Source organism: Microcaecilia unicolor, chromosome 9 (assembly GCF_901765095.1).
Source record: "Microcaecilia unicolor chromosome 9, aMicUni1.1, whole genome shotgun sequence".
NCBI classification, from domain to species: domain Eukaryota; kingdom Metazoa; phylum Chordata; class Amphibia; order Gymnophiona; family Siphonopidae; genus Microcaecilia; species Microcaecilia unicolor.
The window spans coordinates 72,842,626-72,864,697 of record NC_044039.1 but is presented as its reverse complement, the minus strand read 5'-3'; the positions used below and the strand labels follow the sequence as shown (position 1 = coordinate 72,864,697).

The 22,072-nt window shown below is 46.9% G+C and overlaps 1 long non-coding RNA gene across 1 annotated transcript in view; it reads right to left on the bottom strand.

Moving 5' to 3' along the window:
- The window catches only part of LOC115477994, a 36,923-nt gene that overhangs the window by 2,262 nt on the left and 12,589 nt on the right, over positions 1-22,072 (bottom strand). The gene's annotated exons all lie outside the window — the stretch shown is intronic.

The following is a 22,072-nucleotide window of genomic DNA, read 5'->3' as shown; positions in this document are numbered from 1 at the left end:
ACATTTTATATCGTCTTTTGGATGTAATTACGTTTTTGGCCAAACAAAACCTTTCTTTCTGTGGTCACAGAGAGGATATGTCATCAGCAAACAAACAAAACTTTTTGAAGTTGATAGAATTACTCTCAAATTATGACCCAATTTTGAAGGAACATTTTATAAAAATCAGTCATACTGTTCCTTCTGAAAGGAGACTGACTTCATACTTAATCTCCAAAAATTCAAAATGAATTCATTCATCTGGGAAATTATGGGGCCCTTTTACTAAGCCATGTAGGTACCTACATGCATCCTACGTGCATCAGTTTTGAACTACCACCCGGCTACTATGTGGCCTGGGTGGTAATTTCATTTTTTGCGCATGGCACTAACCAGGCGGTAATCAGCATTGTACGCGCAAAGACCATTACCACCCGGTTAACGCATGAGACCTTACCTCTAGGTCAATAGGTGATAGTAAGGTCTCATGCCCAAAATTGACATGCACCAATTTTTATTTTGCGGCACATCCATTTTTGGCCAAAAAAAGCCCTTTTTGTGCAGTTGAACTGAAAAATGGACCTGCGTGCGTCCAATACACGCGTCTATACCAGTGCAGGCCATTTTTTGGCACACCTTAGTAAAAGGACCCTTATGTCAAAGAAAAAATAGTGGCAGATATTAAAAAAGCAAAATACTTTGGAATTCTTTTTGATAGTACTCCTGATCAAATGTGTGAAGTGATTAGATATGTCCATATTGAAGATGGTAACATTGAAATAAAGGAATAATTCTTGGGCTTCTTTCCTATTTCTGGGAAGACTGTTGCTGAACTTACAGAACAGATCTTGAAACAACTGGATAGTGATGGACTGGACATAAACCTCTGTCGTAGTCAAGGATATGACCATAGGCTAAGCCTCCCCCCTGCTGCAGCAGAATGGATCAGCTGTGGAGTCCAGCTGCTCTGAGGGGATTAAATTGTTGATTTACCTCCATCCTCACAGCAGGAGCTGCAGTGAAAGCCCTCTGGCAGTTGTAGAAATTGGTTTATGGTTTGTTTACCTTACTGCTGGGAAAGCAGGAGGGGTTGGCTGGAGGTGTCCTGGGTTGCCCGGGAGATATTTAACGACTTCCTGACCTGCACTGAGGACAGATAGCAGCAGAACGGATACTGGGCCAGCATGATCAGAAAAAGTCACCAGACAACAAAGGTAGAAAAGATCATTTTATTTTCATTATAGTGTTTGGAATATGTCCACTTTGAGAATCAGGTGCTCAACATTAAAAGTTTATATTTATTTACTTATTTATGGCATTTTATCCCACATTAAACATGAATTAGGGTGTTTTGTGGCTCTACATGAGAATTGTGATATTATGATCCCTTGTTTCATATTGTTGACAGTCTGCATTTTCCGTATGGGTGGTATATTGGTGTATTAGGTTCTGCCCAGTGTAATATTTATGGTACAGTAAGGTTCTGAGTGTGTTTTTGGACAAAGTTGTGCATAGTGTTTTGCAGTTGAGCGATTGTGGTTAGAATATGCTTTGAGCAACCACTTTATTCTTTGACATGTGATACATATCTAATATCTAAATTTAATAAAAGGTATTAATTGTGACTTTTATTTTTATTTATTTATTTTTTCTGCGTGTTATCAGACAATTATGGATTTAAGCTCCACCCCCTGGCCCCACCCCTAACCCCACCCCCTTCAGCCTCCCCAAACAGTTGGGCCACCGACCGCCTATGGATATGACAATGCTGCAACTATGGCTGGTGGTATTCATGGTGGTGTTCAGGCAAAAATCAAAGAAATTAATCCCAAGTCTTTATTTGTGCCTTCTGCAAATCATTCTCTGAACCTTTGCGGAGATCACTATTTTGGAAATGTTTCTTCAAGTATGACATTGTCCTATAAAGTTTTACTTCAGGTATACTACACTATTTCCCATCCCCCATCTCTCTTTTCCTATCAGCCACATGAAGGAATTTCTGTCTGGTCACATGCTCTGATGGGGTCTCATGTTGCTAAGGGAACTCAGATACCTGGTATATCCTGTATACTGGTATGGATTTACAGCCTGCTTCACTAACACAGACTACTCAGTAATTACTGTTGATTCTTTTGGATTAATATTAGTTAATAAGACCTTTATTAGAGGTGCTAAAAACTACAATGATTAAGATATATACAATGATTAGCTATATACACACAATGATTAGCTATATAACTAAAAAGAAACAATACCTATCTATAAACAATCATTACATCACAGGTCTCTACATCTAAGCAATGGTAAGAGTTCCTAGACCAGGAAAAGAAGCAATAATACACTATATACAATCATCACTGGTCCTTACATCATCCAGGCTCTTTGCCCAGTTCCTATGTTACTCACAGATGAGCTCCCAATTTCACTGAAAGAAACTCCCCTTTTTGTAAGGCTTAGAACTCATGTTCAGAGCTAAGGAAAATTAAAGAATGCTTGAGAATAGGTAAACAAGCCATAATGTGGGAATGTGGTCACATGTTTCCAAGTCCAGGTGGCCAGTCTGAACTCAAAAACAAGAGCCATCCTCCTCTTCACATACTAATTAGAGCTGTGTCTTATCTTCTACATTCCAACCAGTGGCGTTCCGAGGGGCGCTGACACCCGGGGCGGATCACCGATGCGCCCCGCCCCCCGGGTGCAGCGCCCCCCCCCCCCATGCAGTGCGATCCCCCCCCCCGGCGAAGGGACACCCCCCACCCCGCCGAAAGAACCCCCCCGGGTGCATGCCGCTGGGGGGGTGCCGCGCGCCGGTCAGCATCGTTGGTTTCCATGCTCCCTCTGCCCCGGAACAGGTTACTTCCTGTTCTGGGGCAGAGGGAGCATGGAAACCAACGACGCTGACCGGCGCACCGCAGCCCCCCAGCAGTGTGCACCTGGGCGGACCGCCCCCACCGCCCCCCCCCCCCCGGTACGCCACTGATTCCAACTTTATTTTCACACAATCAAAGTTAGACAGAATTACTTCTAATCAGTGCTTTTTTTGTGCTGGTACGCAGCGAGTCCTGCACCCTTCCTCTCACTCCCCTACTTACTACTACATCAGAGTCGGCAGCGCGAACGGTGCAGGCAGCGATTGAGAGAGGCTGGCAGCATTGGAGCTTCCCTCTGCGAGTCCAGCCTACATTGTTTCAACTTCCTGTTTCCGCATAGGCGGGACTCGCAGAGGGAAGCTCCGACGCTGCCAGCCTCTCTCAATTGCTGCCTGCACCGTTCGCGCTCCTGAGTCCGACGTTGGCAGGCAGTGGAGAAGGAGGACAGGCTGGGAGAAAGAGGATGGGCTGGGGGAAGAAGAATCACTGGACATGGGAGAGGGGAGGGCAGGGGAGAGGAGAATTGCTGGACATCAATAGGAGGGGAGGGCAGGGGAGAGAGGGAATCGCTGGACATCGATGGGATGGGAGGGCAGGGATGAGAGAATTGCTGGACATGGAGGGGAAAGAGGAGAATCGCTGGACATGGATGGGAGGGGAGGGCAGGGAAGAGAGAATTGCTGGACATCAATGGGAGGGGAGGGGAGGGCAGGGAAGAGAGAATTTTGGACATCGATAGGAGGGGAGGGCAGGGATGAGAGAATTGCAGGACATGGAGGGGAGAGAGGAGAATCACTGGACATGGATGGGAGGAGAGGGAAGGGAAGAGACAATTGCTGGACATGGATAGGAGGGGAGGGCAGGGGGGTGACATGATGCCAGCGGGCTGAGAGAACTCTCAAAGCCTAGCTCCGCTCTCAGTTTAAAATCATCTATGAATTTCCTACCCCCTTCCTGCTCTAACGAGACGAAAAGTACCTGAACTTCAACAGCAAGCACCAGGGCTTAAGTGGTGGAAGTCGGGAGGCTGTCTGGAGAGAGCTGAAGGGCATGCCAGCGAAGACTCCATGGCCGCTCCGTGATCGTGTGCAGGTCGGGAGTCCCGAGATGGCGATGACAGCGCCTGCGGCTGCTGCTAATGCGGTGGTAACGTTTCAAGAAGAAGTGGTCAGGGAGCTGACTAAATAGCTGACGGCCATCTTGAATGATCGGATGGCAAGGCTGCAGTCTTCAGTAGACTCTATAAATGAGAAGTTGGAGCGGCAGGCAATGCGCTTATGAAACGCTGAGGAACGTATTGGTCGGCAAGAGGACAGATCGGAGGCTATGGACGGTCAGATGGAAGTGGTGGAAACGTTAACAAAGCAACTCACCCAGCTGACAGACGACCTCGAAAATCGGAGCCGGTGAAATAATATAAGGATTATTGGGCTTCCAGAGTCTGTACATGAGAAGGAACTGAGGGACATGGTGACAAAATAAGAGTAGAGCGTGTCCATAGAGTGGGAGCGCCTCGTGAGAACGCTAAGTGCCCGAGACCTGTACTGGCTAAAATCCTGGATTACACGCATAAGGAACAGATTATGCAGGCTTATAGGGCGAGCAGATCTCTGGAGTACAATGGAGGCCCGGTGCTTCTTTTTCAGGACTAATCGGCTAGAGTATCAGACCAGCGTCGCAGAATGGGCCAACATTGTAAAACTTGTATTACAAGGGAATACGGTTCACGATGTTATACCCAGCGAAGGTCCGGGTGACACATGAGAATAAAACGCTGTTTTATTCAATGGAGCTGCCAATGGAGCTGAAGGCGTTTGTGACCAGACTCTAAGCATGGTAGGACTTCCAGAGGAACCGCAGGATCTGACATAACTGGGCATCTATAGGGCACAAGAGTCACCCTGGAGAGTGACAGGGGGCTATAAACAATGTGTTGAAGTTTAAATATGGAGCCCAGACGGTTGAGTTTGAGAGGTACATCCTGCCTTTTCGGGGCTGGAACTGTGGCTGATCAAACGGGTTGCAAAAACAAAGTGTGTATGTATATATTAAGATGGTTTGTTCAACCCATTTATATTCTGTTGAGGGGAGTTAATCAGTGTGATGGTAGAGAGTGTGTGGGGTTACCTGGGGGGTGAGGAACTGAGGAGGTGGGATATACTGACATACTGCTGTTGAAGGGGGAATATTGGTATGTGGTGAAACAGCATAGTTGGGGAAGAGTGAGGGTAGTAAGGGGGGAAAAGTGAACGGAGGGAGCGGGGAGGGCAAGGGGAAGGCAATGAGGAGTATATGGGAAGGGATGGGGTGGATATTCTTAAGATATTCTTTTTGGGGGGGAGGGGAGGAGAGGGAAGGGAAGGGTGGTGGGTCTCCAGGTACTGGGAACAGTAACATTAGGAATAAGGAGGGGGCACTGTGGATGAACAGGAGTCTGGAGGGGAGGCTTGATTGGGAGGCCTCCTCGCTCCCCAAGGGGGAAAAAGGAATAATTGAGCGGGTGGAGATACAGACGGAGGGATAGCTGTGGCAACTATAAGGCTAGTGACTCTTAATGTTGATGGGATACACTCTCCTATTAAGAGAACAAGGCTTCTGCAATATTTGAAAAGAGTAAAAACGGATATAGTGTTACTCCAGGAAACCCACTTAAACGTTAAACTGCAAAGGGGTTGGGTGGGGGAGGTCTATTACGCATCCTACAGTGATTGCCAGAGAGGAGTAGCAGTGCTGATAAAAAAGGCCTTGGCATTTACGTAACAGGAAATTATGCAGGATCCGGAAGGACGGTGGGTGATAGTGACGGGAGTCCTGCAAGGAGTAAAAGTAGCGCTCTGTAGTCTCTATGCACCAAACACATATTTGCATCGTTTTTTTCACCCAACTCTATTCTAAATTAGTGACAATAGATGACTGCCATCTAATAGTGTGTGTGGGGGGGATTTCAATTTTGTTAGTGATCCAGCTATTGATTGTCACCCCCCCCCCCTGAGGCAACCTATGAGGGGCCATAGTAAGAAGGGAGTTAACTATTTGAGTGAGGAAATGGCATTGGTGGATGTATGGTGACTACTTCATGAAGAAGAGCGCGATTTTACTTTTTTCTCTCATCCTCATAAGGCCCATGCTCGTTTGGACAATATTTTGGTGTCTGGAGCAGTGTGGGGCAACACACAGGGAGCAGTAATTGGGGAGGCGAAGATCTCTGATCTTGCGCCAGTCAGGGTTGATATTGAATGGAGTGTTCAAGCTAGGCCAAGTCGCTGGCATATGAATCCAGCTTTATACCAAAGCGTAGAATTTAAGGAATACTTAAAAGCGGCGTGGAAGGATTATGTACTGGAGAATCAGGTGACAGATGTAGGTCCTCGAGTGTATTGGGAGGCAGCAAAGGCTGTATTGAGAGGGAAAATAATAGCATATGTGGCAGCTTCGCGCAAGAAAAGGGATCAGGCAGTAGTAAGCATGGGGCGACGGCTGGGAGAGGCGCGTCGCAGGTATATAGCGCGGCCAGTAGAGAATAGGCGTCTATATGTGGAGCGTAAGAAGGAGATGCAGAGTTTGCTTAACGAATGGGCGTTATATAGTATTAAGCTGTATGCCTACACAGACCGGGAAGCTACTGGCCTCTTTGGTAAGACAACGCTCGGGGAAATCGTATATTGCAAAATTGAAAGGGGCAAAAGGGGAGAGCATCAAGGCCCAGAAAGAGATACAGGAAGAATTCACATGCTTCTATGAGGCATTGTGTGACAGGGGAGATTTCTCTAGCCAAGCATGGGGCGACGGCTGGGAGAGGCGCGTCGCAGGTATATAGCGCGGCCAGTAGAAGAGAATAGGCGTCTATATGTGGAGCGTAAGAAGGAGATGCAGAGTTTGCTTAACAAATAGGCGTTATATAGTATTAAGCTGTATGCCTACACAGACCGGGAAGCTACTGGCCTCTTTGGTAAGACAACGCTCGGGGAAATTGTATATTGCAAAATTGAAAGGGGCAAAGGGAGAGAGCATCAAGGCCCAGAAAGAGATACAGGAAGAATTCACATGCTTCTATGAGGCATTGTGTGACAGGGGAGATTTCTCTAGCCAAGGATGTGAAGAGTTTTTTCAACATCTGAGACATCCGAGGTTAGCGCTGGACCAGGTGGCAATGTTAAGCGCACCCATAACAGGAAAGGAAGTGCAAGGGGTAATAAAGCATTTGAAACTGGCCAAGGCTGCCGGCCCGGACAGACTGGGGCCTGAATTCTAAAAAATACTGCAGGAGCACTGCATACCAGCGTTTATAGGCATGTGTGATGATATTCGGGAATCCCAGGTAATGGGGACGACATTAAATCACACTTACATACAGTACTGCCAAAACTGGGGAAGGACACCAAAAAGGTGGGTTCCTACAGACCTATATCACTCATAAATCAAGATTTAAAGATCTTGGCCAGCGTGCTTGCTGCAAGGTTAGGGGGAGTGATTACCAAACTTGGTGCATGCTGATCAAGTTGGATTTGTGAAAGGCAGATTTGCATCAGCAAACATTTTGAAAGTATGTTGATTACTTAGAGAAGGCTAGCCTGGATGCCGAAAAGGCTTTTGATAGAGTACTGTGGCCATACCTTTTCTGGGTTTTACAGCGGTATGGTATCAGAGGGGCCTTTTTGGATTGGGCGCGAGTATTATATAGTAATCCCACGGCCCAGCTGTTGATAAATGAGAGCCTTACGACAAAATTGTAAGGGTCTAAAATACAAACTAACGTACGCATCAACCTTTTCCTATGTGAGTACACAACTCTGGAACGCGCTGCCGCGTAACCTAAAAACGATCAATGAACTGGCCAACTTCTGCAAATTACTGAAGACCCATCTCTTTGACAGGACATACCACAAGGATCAACACATGTGAACTCCCCCACATGTATCTTGAAATGTCTCACAATGTTTTCTTGTTATATTATTATCATGTACTATCATTATCATGTAACCCAAAATTCTTCTGTAATACCAAATGCCTATTCTCTTCTTATGTCCACTATTCATGATGTATTGTAAGCCACATTGAGCCTGCAAAGAGGTGGGAAAATGTGGGATACAAATGTAATAATATAAATAAATAAATAAATTCTCGCTGGGGCGTGGGACACGTCAGGGGTGCCCATTATTTCCTCTGTTATTCGTGTTAACACTAGAACCATTAGCTGCTAGGATACGACAGGATGGGAAGATATAAGGTATATATGTGGAAGGCCTTGAATATTGGGTACATTTGTTTGCAGATGACATGCTGCTGTTGCTGGGTAATGCAAGGGAATCGCTGTCAATAGTAATGGGAATAATCAAAGAATTTGGGGCATTTGCAGGACTGAGAATCAATTTTGGGAAATCAAAGGCGCTAGCGGTATCAGCCCCATGCCTTAGCGCTATGTTGGAGGAGTTTCCGTTGATGTGGGCAAGTACAGGAATTAAGTACCTGGGGGTGTATCTGAGTTCAGATTATGAATGGATGTATAGGAAGAATGTTATAGAGAAGGTCGAGATGGTACGAAAGATATGCGCCAAGTGGAGGGATCTTCCGGTTAGCTTTAGAGGTCGAATAGCATTGATTAAAATGGTGCTCCTCCCCATATTACTTTATCCATTACAGATGCTGCTTTTGTGGGTGGCGCAAAGGGAGGTGGAGTTATATCGAAGTACTATAGGTTCATTCATATGGCACAATAAGCGCCCCAGAATCGCATTTGCCAAACTGGTGCGGATGAGGAGAGATGGTGGAGTGAGGCTCCCAGATCTCAGACTGTACAATGTAGCAACATTGATGCGGTGGCTCCATGAGTGCCACATGGAAGTGGACAGATACGCTGTGTCAGAATTTTGGCAGAGTTGGTGTGCCCCCTTAGATGTGTTCTCGGTCTTGGGGGGGTGTAAAGGAAAGCATGGGGGGTGACTCCGAAAAAATCCCTTCTTGGTTGCCTCGGGGAAGGCATGGAAATGGTGGAGGGGAGTAATAGGAGGGGCTGGAAGGGGATATCCATTTTTCTCATTGACAGATAATCCAGGTTTCCCTGCAGGAGAGGGGCAAAGCAACTTCGAAAGGTGGCGAGAAGGAGGGTGTAGATATATAGGGCAGTTGCTGGAGGTAGGCAATCAGACTTTCCCAACATTTGAACAAGTCAAGAGTACGTGGACGTTATCTCATAAACAATTTTTTCAGTTCTTACAAGTGCGAGATTATTATCACAAACTGGCACGGGAAGCAGGTTCCCCAATACATTTCACAGTATTAGACAAGGTATTTTTGACGATGCCGGAGAGTTCCAATGGAATCTCTCAATGGTATCAGAGCATAGTCGAATATAAAAAAACACAGCCTCTGGTCCAATTAGCAGAAGGGTGGAGTAGGATGTTGGGAGAAAAGATAACACAGGAAGGGCTAGGGGAAGCATTTGAGAATATTCATAGGGTCACTTTGAATGCAGCATTACAAGACATTCAATTTCGGATACTCCATAGGGTACACATCACCCGGCAGCGTGGAAAGGAGATGGGACTACGGGAGGAAGAAAGGTGCACAGAATGTCAAGGGGAGATAGGCACACTTGTCCACATTTTCAATCTGATGATGACACCCTTAGCAAAACTTCTATCAAACCACAACCTCAACCCATACATATATGCTGACGATGTAACAATATATATCCCTTTCAAACAGGACACTAAAGAGATCCTTAACGAAATCAACCAAAGTCTACAAATCATGAACACCTGGGCTAATGCATTTCGATTGAAATTGAACGCAGAAAAAACTCAATGCCTGATACTCACCTCCCAATACAACACTAATGAATTCACCGCAATAAACACACCAAACCTAAACCTTCCAATCTCAGAAACCCTAAAGATCCTTGGAGTCACTATCGACCGCCATCTAACACTCAAAACCCACGCTAGCAACACAACCAAAAAGATGTTCTACTCCATGTGGAAACTGAAGAGAATAAGACCTTTCTTCCCAAGATCCGTCTTCCGCAACCTAGTGCAATCACTCGTACTCAGCCATCTTGACTATTGCAACTCACTATATGCAGGCTGCAAAGAGCAAATACTGAGGAAACTTCAAACAGCCCAGAACACAGCAGCCAGACTCATCTTCGGGAAACCAAAATACGAAAGTGCGAAACCACTACGAGAGAAGCTACACTGGCTCCCACTCAAGGAACGCATCACTTTCAAAGTATGCACACTAGTCCACAAAATCATTAATGGTGAAGCCCCAGCCTACATGTCCGACTTAATAGACCTACCACCCAGAAATGCCAAAAGATCGTCTAGAAATTTCCTTAACCTCCACTTCCCAACTTGCAAAGGCATAAAATACAAAGTGATGCACGCATCAACCTTTTCCTATATGAGCACGCAATTCTGGAACAAACTACCACGAAACCTAAGAACGACCTATGAACTAACCAACTTCCGCAAACTACTAAAGACTCATCTCTTTGAAAAAATCTATCAAAAGGATCAAAGCACATGAAGACCACACACACTGTTGGCAACGCATTAACACATTCTCCTATTACACCTATCCCAATAATTCTAACACACCCAGCCTTTTTCTCTTCACTATTATTCTTTCCCCTTATCGATACCTGGACATTGTTTCAACTCAACTCCTCATAAGGTAAAATTATGTATAATCATACCTGATAATTTTCTTTCCATTAATCATAGCTGATCAATCCATAGACTAGTGGGTTGTGTCCATCTACCAGCAGGTGGAGATAGAGAGCAAACTTTTGCCTCCCTATATGTGGTCATGTGCTGCCGGAAACTCCTCAGTATGTCGATATCAAAGCTCCATCCGCAGGACTCAGCACTTAGAGAATTACACCCACGAAGGGACACTCTGCCCAGCTCACCACCGCCGAAACGGGGGAGGGGAATTAACCCAGCTCATCCCCACACAAGTGGGGGAGGGGAATCCGTCCAGCTCATCCCCGCGGAGCGGGGGAGGGACACCACACCCGCCGATGCGGGGGGATCTGGCTTATCCTGCAACCGCAACCGCGGGAGGAGCTGACTGACCCTAACACCGCCGAAGCGGGAGGGGTACAAAGCTGCCCTACAGCCGCACGAAGCGGGAGGGAGTGCCGGCAGAATTTATGTCTCAATCCAGCCCCGTAAAACGGAGGGGAGAGGAATGCAGCAGCTCACTGTAACACAAACTCGTCTCAACTCTTGAAGAATCCAAGTGAAAGAAGAACTTGAACATGAAGTCCTCCTGAAGTAACTGAAGGCTAAACTTGAACCTAAAATTCAACCAGAATATAAACAGTACAGATATCTGGGAGGGGCTATGGATTGATCAGCTATGATTAATGGAAAGAAAATTATCAGGTATGATTATACATAATTTTACCTTCCATATCATCAAGCTGATCAATCCATAGACTGGTGGGATGTACCGAAGCAGTACTCACCCAGGGCGGGACATAGAAATCCCTGACCTCAACACTGAAGCTCCAAACCGGGCCTCCGCCCGTGCAGCCACAGTCAAACGGTAATGCTTGGAGAATGTATGAGCCGAAGCCCACGTTGCCGCCTTGCATATCTCTTCCAAGGAGACGGATCCGGCCTCTGCCATCGAGGCCGCCTGAGCTCTCGTGGAGTGAGCCTTCAGCTGGATAGGCGGCACCTTCCCCGCGGCCACATAAGCCGCTGCAATGGCTTCCTTGACCCATCTTGCCACTGTAGGCTTAGCAGCCTGCAGACCCTTACGAGGACCTGCAAACAGGACAAACAGATGATCCGATTTCCGGAAATCATTGGTCACTTCCAAGTATCTGATGATGACTCGTCTCACATCCAGATATTCAAGAGCGGAGTACTCCTCTGGGTAGTCCTCCCTACGAAAGGAAGGGAGACAGAGCTGCTGATTCACATGGAAGCGAGAACCAATCTTGGGCAGGAAGGAAGGCACTGTGCGAAAAGTCACTCCTGCCTCAGTGAACTGCAGAAAAGGCTCTCGACATGAGAGCGCCTGGAGCTCGGAAACTCTTCTGGCTGAAGTGATAGCCACCAAAAAGACTGCTTTCAACAGTCAGGTCTTTCAGAGATGCCCTCGACAAGGGTTCCAAAGGCGGCTTCTGCAATGCTCTTAGCACCAGGTTGAGATTCCACGCAGGCACCACTGAGTGCAGAGGAGGGCGCAGGTGATTAACTCCCTTGAGAAAGCGCACCACATCTGGCTGCGAAGCCAGGGAAGCACCCTTCAGGCGGCCCCTGAAGCAAGCCAGAGCCGCTACCTGGACTTTAAGGGAACTGAGCGACAGGCCTTTCTCCAGACCTTCTTGCAGGAACGCCAACACTGAAGAAATTGGAGCAGTGAAGGGAGAAAGTGAGCCTGCTTCACACCATGCTGCAAAGATACGCCAAACCCTGGCGTAAGCAGTAGAAGTAGAGCGCTTCCTCGCTCTCAGCATAGTGGCGATGACCTTGTCTGAGAAGCCCTTCTTCCTCAGACGCTGCCGCTCAATAGCCAGGCCGTAAGACCAAAGGGAGAGGGATCCTCCATCACCACGGGACTCTGATGTAACAGGCCCTGCTCCACTGACAGCCGCAGAGGATCGTCGACTGAGAGCCTGAACAAGTCCGCATACCAGGGACGTCTGGGCCAATCCGGACCCACCAGGATTACCCTGCCGGGATGCTTTGCCACCCGGTCTAGCACCCTGCCCAACATGGGCCAGGGCGGGAACACATAGAGGAGCTCTTGTGTCGGAGAAGAGCATCTACTCCCAGGGATCGAGGGTCCCGTCCTCTGCTGAAAAAGCGCGGCACTTGGCAATTGGCCGATGACGCCATCAGATCTAGGCTCGGCTGGCCCCAGCGCTTCGTGATGTCCAAGAACGCCTGAGCAGATAGTTGCCACTCTCCGGGCTCCAAGGTATGGCGACTGAGAAAGTCCGCCTTGACATTCATGACTCCGGCAATGTAGGCCGCTGAAAGCTGCTCCAGGTTCACTTCCGCCCACTGGCAAAGACTCATAGCCTCCTTGGCTAGAGGGGCGCTCTTGGTACCTCCCTGGCGGTTGATATAGGCCACAGCCGTGGCATTGTCCGACAGGACCCGTACAGGCTTCAACACCAGTACCGGGATGAACTCCAATAACACCAACCGAATGGCTCTGAGTTCCAGGAGGTTAATAGACCACTTGCCTCTGCAGGAGACTAGAGCCCCTGCGCTGTCCTTCCCAAGCAGTGGGCTCCCCAGCCCATCAAAGAGGCGTCTGTCGTGACGACAATCCACTCTGGGGTCACCAGAGGCAATCCTGCAGACAACTTGTCTGTCTGCGTCCACCAGCTCAGCGCCTTGCGCACTGCTGGGTCCACGGGAAGGCGCACAGCATAATCCTCCGACATCGGAGTCCAGCGCAGCAGCAGAGATAGCTGTAGTGGTCTCATATGAGCCCTGGCCCAGGGCACTACTTCCATCGTGGCCGTCATAGAGCCCAACAGCTGCACGTAGTCCCAAGCCAGAATAGGAGAGGCTACTAGGAACTAGTCCACCTGAGCCTGAAGCTTGACAATCCGATTGTCTGGCAGGAACACTCTGCCCACTTGGGTGTCGAATCGAACTCCCAGATACTCCAGGGACTGAGTCGGGCGCAGCTGGCTCTTCTTCCAGTTGATGATCCATCCCAGGGAGCTCAAAAGAGCAACTACCCGGTCCATAGCTTTGCCGCACTCTGCATAAGAGGGGGCTCGGATCAACCAGTCGTCCAGATAAGGATGGACTTGTACTCCTTCCTTTAGCAGGAAGGCCGCTATGACCCCCATTACTTTGGAAAAGGTCCGCGGAGCAGTAGCCAACCCGAAAGGGAGGGCTCTGAACTTGAAGTGTCGTCTCAGGACTGTAAAACGCAGAAAGCGTTGGAGAGGAGGCCAGATGGGAATATGCAGGTACGCTTCCTTGATGTCCAAGGAAGCCAAGAACTCTCCTGCCTTCACTGCCGCTATAACAGAGCGGAGAGTCTCCATGCGAAAGTGCCTCACTTTCCAGGCCCGATTGACCCCTTTGAGGTCGAGGATAGGCCGGACAGAACCTCCTTTCTTTGGAACCACAAAGTAAATGGAGTAACGTCCCTTGCCAATCTGATTTTTTGGCACCGGAACGACCGCACCCAGGCGGATCAGGTTGTCCAAGGTCTGCTGCACTACCACAGCTTGACCGGAGACTTGCAGGGAGAGAGTACAAACCCGTCTCTTAAGGGTTGGCAGAACTCTAGCTTGTAGCCGTCTCTGATGACTTCCAGCACCCACGCATCTGAAGTTATAGTGGTCCACTCGCCCAGAAACGAGGACAGCCGTCCTCCAATCTGCACTGGGGCGTGGACCAAGGCCCCGTCATTGGGTACGAGACCCTGGGGGAGGACCGGAGGGAGCACCTCCGGGACGGCGGTCTCTGCGAAAGGAATGCTGCTTGGGGGAGAAATTCCTCTTGAAGGAAGAGGGGGCAGAGGAACCCGACTTGCCCGGGCGGTACCGACGGGCTTCCTGCAACCGTCCTCTGGAGGTACCGGGACGAGTACTAACCCGAGCCCTGACCTCTGGTAATTTCTTGCCCTTAGACGTGCCGAGATCGGTCACGATTTTGTCCAGCTCGACCCCAAAGAGCAGCTTGCCTTTAAAAGGCAATCTAGCCAGGCGGGATTTAGAGGCGTGGTCAGCAGACCAATGTTTCAGCCAAAGCCACCGCCGCGCAGAGACTGTCTGAGCCATGCCTTTAGCTGAGGCTCTCCAGACATCATACAGCAAGTCTGCCAAATAGGCTAAGCCCGATTCCAGGGCCGGCCAATCAGCCCTCAAGGAATGATCCGAGGGGGAAGCCCGCTGCACCATAGTCCGGCACGCCCTGGCCACATAGGAGCCGCAAACTGAGGCCTGCAAACTTAAAGCAGCTGCCTCAAAGGACGACCTTAAGGCCGCCTCCAATCTTCTGTCTTGGGCGTCCTTTAGGGCCGTGCCACCTTCCACCGGCAACGCCGTTTTCTTAGTCACCGCAGTGATTAAAGAATCCACGGTAGGCCACAGATAGGCCTCACGTTCACTCACAGCCAAAGGATAGAGGCGGGACATAGCCCTAGCCACTTTAAGGCTCGTTTCCGGGACATCCCATTGAGCCGCAATTAAGGTGTGCATGGCATCATGCACGTGGAAGGTTCTAGGCGGGCGCTTCGTCCCCAGCATAATGGCAGAGCCAACAGGGGCTGAGGGAGAGACGTCCTCCGGAGAGGAAATCTTCAAAGTGTCCATGGCCTGTAACAACAGGTTGGGCAAATCCTCTGGGCTAAAAAGCCGCGCTGCAGAGGGGTCATCCGCTCCATCCGAGCGGGGATCTATCTCCTCCAAGGAATCCGCAAAGGATCGTTGGGAGACCTCAGACACGCTGCCCTCATCTACATCGGAGGAGACAAAAGTCCTCCAAGGCCTGGAAATCAACCCGAGGGCGTTTACCTCTGGGAACCTCAACCTCTTTATCAGAAGAGGGAGCAGGGGCAGCGTTTTGCATGAGGAAAGCCTGATGCAGCAGCAAAACAAACTCGGGGGAGAAACCCCCCAGACTGTGCACTTCCGCAGCCTGGGCAACAGCCCTAGACGCACTCTCAACCGGCGCTCGCAATAGCGGGGGAGAGACATGCTGCGCATCCAAAATGGCGTCCGGCGCGAAACTCCGTGAAGGAGCCGCGCGGGAAGAACGGCGCTTAACTTTAGCCGCTTTTGTGCCGTCGCCCAAATTAAGGGCGTTCATGGCATTAATGTCTCCAACCTCAAGGGCGGCCCACGAAGAAGCCATCCGAGCCGCGTGGCCGGCCAAGATGGCGGAGGCGAGGAGCGGGGGATGGGCGTTTATGGCGGGAAAAAACCGCCACGCCGGAGGAACGACCGGGACATTCATCGGTCACTAAACTATCACCCATCAAGGGCGAATCAGGTTGTAAAACCCCCGCATCCCCTCTAGAAGCGCTCCAGCGATCCGGGGAGCGACCCTTTGCGCCCTCGCCCTCCGACGCCATTGCCACGAGGAGAAGAATCGGGGAACCCCCTGCCCGCTATAAAAAGGTAAAATTACCTGCTTGCCGCTCCGAGCTGTAACGAACTGGTGTCCCAGTGAGTAGCTGCAATGAACGTTTAAAGAAACGTCGAATTAAACGCCTTTAAAGACGTTTAAAATTTTTTTTTTTTTTTTTTTTTTTTTTTTTTAAACGGAGCCAGCGGGAGGGGGGAGAAAAGGAGGGACCTGGCACCACCAGGTTTGCACTTGCTCAAAAGAGCCCTCAACCCCAGGCCTCAACAAAACCTAAAAATTAGGCTTGGAGGCCTAGCCAGAGCTGCTGCTGTGTGTGACCACCACCTGCTGAGATAGAGAACATACTGAGGAGTTTCCGGCAGCACATGACCACATATAGGGAGGCAAAAGTTTGCTCTCTATCTCCACCTGCTGGTAGATGGACACAACCCACCAGTCTATGGATTGATCAGCTTGATGATATGGAATGTAACCTTAATCATGTAATAACTTATTGTACTTCCATCGTTACAATGTATTGTAAGCCATATAATCATGTAATAACTTATTGTACTTCCATCGTTACAATGTATTGTAAGCCACACTGAGCCCGCAAATAGGTGGGAAAATGTGGGATACAAAAGCAATAAATAAATAAATAAATTGAGTGCCCGGTCTTGGCGGAGCTGTGGACTCACTCTTTGAAAGTAATGGAAAAAGTCATAGGGAAGCCGTTTGAGTGGTCCTTCAGAGTTTTATTAGTGGGGGGGGATGGCACAGTTAAGGGAAGAAGGACTATTGGAAGCGCAGAGTAGATTTGTACTCTTGGCATCCCTACTAGTAAAAAAGTGCATCCTGCAGTTCTGGGCAGAGCTAATGCCACCGCCAAATCAGTCATGGCACCATCTGATGAAAGAAATGGCAGCGTGGGTCAAGCTGCAATATATGTTGACGTCCACAGGCAAAAATAAGAAATACCGAGAAATCTGGCAAAAATATTCTCAGTTATTTGACAAAGGGGACCTCCCAGAAGATGTGAATACCACCGCCTAAGAATTAGTAGGTTCAGGGTTCCGTTATGTACCTGGAGGGGGGGAAGGGGGGGAGGAAGGGAGGGAAGGAGAGGGGGGAGAAAAATGGGAAAAAAAGGATGATGATGTGCTGGGAAGTGCAGTTACATGGTTGATACACATGGGTTGTTTTGTTGCAAATATGGTAATTTGTGGTTTATGTGATGATTGAACAGGTGTATATCTGTACCAATGGTCTGTTGTTATATGAAGTGCATTGTCATTCAATAAAGATATTTTTTTAAAAAAGGAGGGGAGGGCAGGGAAGAGAGAATTGCTGGACATGGATGGGAGGGGAGGGCAGGGGAGAGAGGAGAATCACTGGGCATGGATGGCAGGAGAGGACAGGGGGCAGAGAAGAATCGCTGGACATGGATGGCAGGGGAGAACAAGGGGAAGAGCAGAATCACTGGACATGGATGGGAGGGGAGGGCAGGGAAAGGAGGAGACATACTGGACATGGATGAGAGGGGAGGGAAGGACAGAATCGTTGGACATGGATGGCAGGGGAGGACAGGGGACAGAGGAGAATCGCTGGACATGGGAGGGGAGGGCAGGGGAGAAGAGACATGCTGAACATAGATGGAGGGGAGGGAAGAGAGGAAGGAGATGCACATGGATGGGAGGGCAAGGAAGAGAGAAGAAATGCTGGAAATGGATGGAGAGGAAAGCAGGAGATAGAGGAGAATTGCTGGACATGGATGGATGGAAGGGTTGGCAGGGAGAAAGGAGAAATGCTGGACTTGGATGGAGGAGAGGGGAGAGAGAATTATTGCTTAAAACGAATCGGAGGAAATGTTTCTTCACTCAACGCATAGTTAAACTCTGAAATTCGCTGCCGGAAAAGGTGGTTAAGGCGGTTAACTTAGCAGACTTCAAAAAAGGATTGGACGGCTTCCTGGAGGAAAAAGCCATAGAATGTTATTGAATGGATGAGGGAATAATACAGTATTTCTAGGATGGGCGGGACAAATTGCTTGTTCTTTTGGCCGCTGTGAGACTAAAGGACAAGTCCATAAACCGCTACTAAATGGACGTGGGAAAAATCCACAATTCCAGGAATAACATGTATAGAATGTTTGTACATTTGGGAAGCTTGCCAGGTGCCCTTGGTCTGGATTGGCCGCTGTCGTGGACAGGATGCTGGGCTTGATAGACCCTTGGTCTTTTCCCAGTGTGGCATTACTTATTTACTTATGTACTTATCATACTATAAAACCAAAAAAGGGGCAGATTACAGACATGAAGAAATTATACCAACTCGTGAACAAACTCCTACACACCAACTTGGTCACTACCATGAATACAGACATCCCATCTGTAGATAAACTTGCGAAGTACTTCAATGAAAAAATTATAAACCTACGCAACACACTACCTCAGAACAACACCGACATTGAAAACTTCCTTAATGAATTGGACCCAACCATTGGAGAATACCCGGCAGATCGGACTTGGTTAAACTTCGCCCTCCTTACTGTCGAAATAGTTACCCAGGTGATTAGTAGGTTTTCCAACACTCACTGTAAACTAGATACCTGTCCCAGCTACCTAATGAAATCCGCCTCTGACCGCTTCATAGCAGAAGTCACATCCCACCTAAATTACATGCTTCAGCAAGGCCTCTTCCCTAAGGAAAATGGCAATATCCTACTCATCCCAATACCAAAAGATACCAAGAAAAAAACAAAAGAAATCACTAACTACCGTCCAGTAGCATCTATCCCGTTGGTGGTCAAACTGATGGAAAGCATGGTAACCAAACAACTTACAGATTACATAAACAAATTCTCAATCTTACACGAATCACAGTCAGGTTTTCGCCCCTCCACAGCAAGGAAACAGTATTACTCACTCTTCTAGCCAAATTCAAGCAGGAAATAGCAACAGGCAAAAACATCCTTCTCCTCCAATTTGACATGTCTAGTGCATTCGACATGGTAAACCATAATATATTAATAAGATTACTAGATAAGTTCGGGATTGGTGGAATCATACTTAACTGGATCAAGGGCTTCCTAACCACAAGAACATATCAAGTAAAATCAAATTCAAACATATCATCACCGTGGAAAGCAGACTGTGGAGTACTGCAAGGATCACCGCTATCACCGATCCTATTCAACTTAATGATGACCCCACTTGCCAAGTCCTTATCCAACCATGGCCTTAACTCTTTCATATATGCAGACGATGTCACAATATACATTCCTTACAAAACCAAACTGACAGAAATCACCAACGAAATCAAGTTTGGCCTGAGCATCATGTATTTATGGGCAAATGCATTTCAACTAAATCTCAATAAAGAAAAAACTCATTGTCTCATCCTCTCATCCCAACACAGCGCAGACATCCCCACAAGTATCAACACCCCAGATCACACCCTTCCTATCTCAGACAGCTTGAAAATCCTCGGCGTTACAATGGACAGTAACTTAACACTGGAGAGCCAAGTGGCATCCACAACAAAGAAAATGTTCCACTCAATGTGAAAACTCAAACGCGTGAAGCAATTCTTCTCGAGGGAAACATTTCGCAACCTGATACAATCAATGGTACTAAGCCACTTAGATTACTGCAATGGAATTTATGCGGGATGTAAAGAACAAACCTTAAAGAAACTTCAGACCGCTCAAAACATGGCAGCTAGGCTTATATTTGGTAAAATGCGATTTGAAAGCACAAAACCCCTCTGCGAAAAACTACACTGGCTCCCAATCAAAGAATGCATCGCCTTCAAAATCTGCACCCTGGTTCACAAAATCATTTCTGGAGAAGCCCCGAGTTACATGACAGACTTGATTGACTTACCAATTAGAAATACATCTGAATCAACACGATCTTATCTAAATCTGCACTACCCAAGCTGCAAAGGACTTAAATACAAAACAACTTATGCATCTACGTTTTCCTACATAAGCACACAACTGTGGAACGCATTACCAAAAGCCTTGAAAATGACGTACAACCACCTAAACTTCCGGAAATCACTAAAAACCAACCTGTTTAAAATGGCATACCCTACCGATCCAACTTAAATGCCTAATCTCTGCAACACAACCAACCTAAAGCACATAATGGACACAACACAACTCTTCCGTTCTCTGATTCCCTAATGTGTCTGTGCCACGTGAACTTGATCTTACCACAACATCACCCTGTATTTGTTCACACCGGAGCCTGCAAAGGCCACTCCGGTACTATGCAAGCCACATTGAGCCTACAAATGGGTGGGAAAATGTGGGATACAAATGTAACAAGTAAATAAATAAATAAAACTTTGCCCCAGGGTCCTACCGTTGGGTGGTTTATTTTGGCTAAACTTTCCTTGTAAATGTGTATTAAAAGTTAACTCAGTTAAATATGTTTTTTATGATCCTACTCATTTGAGTTCTTTCCTAGATTCGAAGATTGCTATTACTCCTAATTAACAACCAACAATATTATCAACATCTACTCTGTAATTATTGTTGTTATGGCACTTTAAGCTTCTCTTCAAATTTCCTAGCCTAAGTTAGTGGAATATATATTTAATGGAATTGTACCTTGTTTTTTCCCTACTGTTGTGGACTTGAAATGGAGGTGGGGAAATAAATATATTGTTTGTACAATCGTTTTATTTTGAAACTGTATTGCTTTTCTTCCTCCATTTTTTTCATATCAAGAGTTTTCTTGAAATTTTGTGAATACTTATAAAAATAAAAAAATAAAAAAAGAGAAAAGGTATGGCAAGAACCAATTGCAAGCTTCCAGCACATATGAAAGTCCCAAATACAAGTCTCCATCCCATATGCAGCACCTATGATTGGTCCAGGGTAGAGGAGAGGTGGATGCTCACTACAGCCTATAAAACCATGCTGCAGACAAAGGAACTCTGAAAAAATAGGCTTGGAGAGAGTTTCAGATCCTTCCAATGGCCTATGGTTTTTTCCGAAGGGGTTTTGCTTCTTCCCCCCTCGTAGAATCTAATTTTCTATAGCTAAGAATCTTTCTTTCCATTATTCTAATCTTTTATTCATTCTTTCTTTCTCTGCCTTCTCTCTGTTCTGTGACCTTTGTATGAGGAACAAACTTTTCTTCCTTCTTCATATAATTAGTCTTATTACTTATAATTACCAGAGGTACTGATGTTAGATTTTGTAAGTTTGTTATAACTTGAAACTGATGTCTCATGCTGTGCTGGTGGGTGAGTAATTAAAGACAATTCTCTCTAATTCCTGTATACTTTTTTCTATAATATTTGATAAAATTTCATAAGTTGTTTTAGCGAATAGCAAATCAAATGCGCAGCCTAGTACAAATGGTGACCCATGACGTCTACTAAAACTTCTATCTGCTCGTCAGAGAGAAGATTGTAGTTTAATTTATAGAAATCTATTTTTAATGATTGTCCCAAGTTTTGCATTTGCTGTTTATAGCTACTGCAGTGGAGATCAGGAAGTGAAAACAGTCTGATCAGCTCTACCCATGCCATTTGCCCCCATATTTCACCAAAATTCATAAGTAAATAATTGCTATTCTGATAGGGAATATATATTTTTATTTTATTTCAGCTCTTTATCAAATCTCTGTTCTCATTCTTTGAATTTTTCTTTGTTCCTAACCATGCTTCCTTTTTCTGCTCTGAGCCCTTGGATTACTAAAGCTACAGCCCTTTAGAAAAACAAAAAAAAATGGCACAGGGCTACTAACAAGAATTCCTCCTTCTCGTGGTTATATGAAGCTTCTTTAAATGTTTGTTAGCTTTCATAGATCTAAAGCACTATAACTAGGGATATATTTCATTTTACTTGTAGACAGTTGTAACTGTTTCAATTGGTAACAAATTGTTATTGTTTCAGCATTTATAAGTAAGAATAACAGAGAACTTTTTTAAAGCATGGGTTGACACAAATGAATGCAGAGGGACAGTAAGCTGCACTTTGCCGCATGTTTATTTAGCATCATTCCTTTGTCTTCAGTTAAATGAGAGAAACTGCACTTCTGTTTGAGAGCCATAAACTTTTCTTACAGTACAGGAAAAAAAAAAAGTTTATCTCCTTCCCTGTCTGAGTCTTTGGGAAAACCTGTATTTCAGCAGTACTGATAA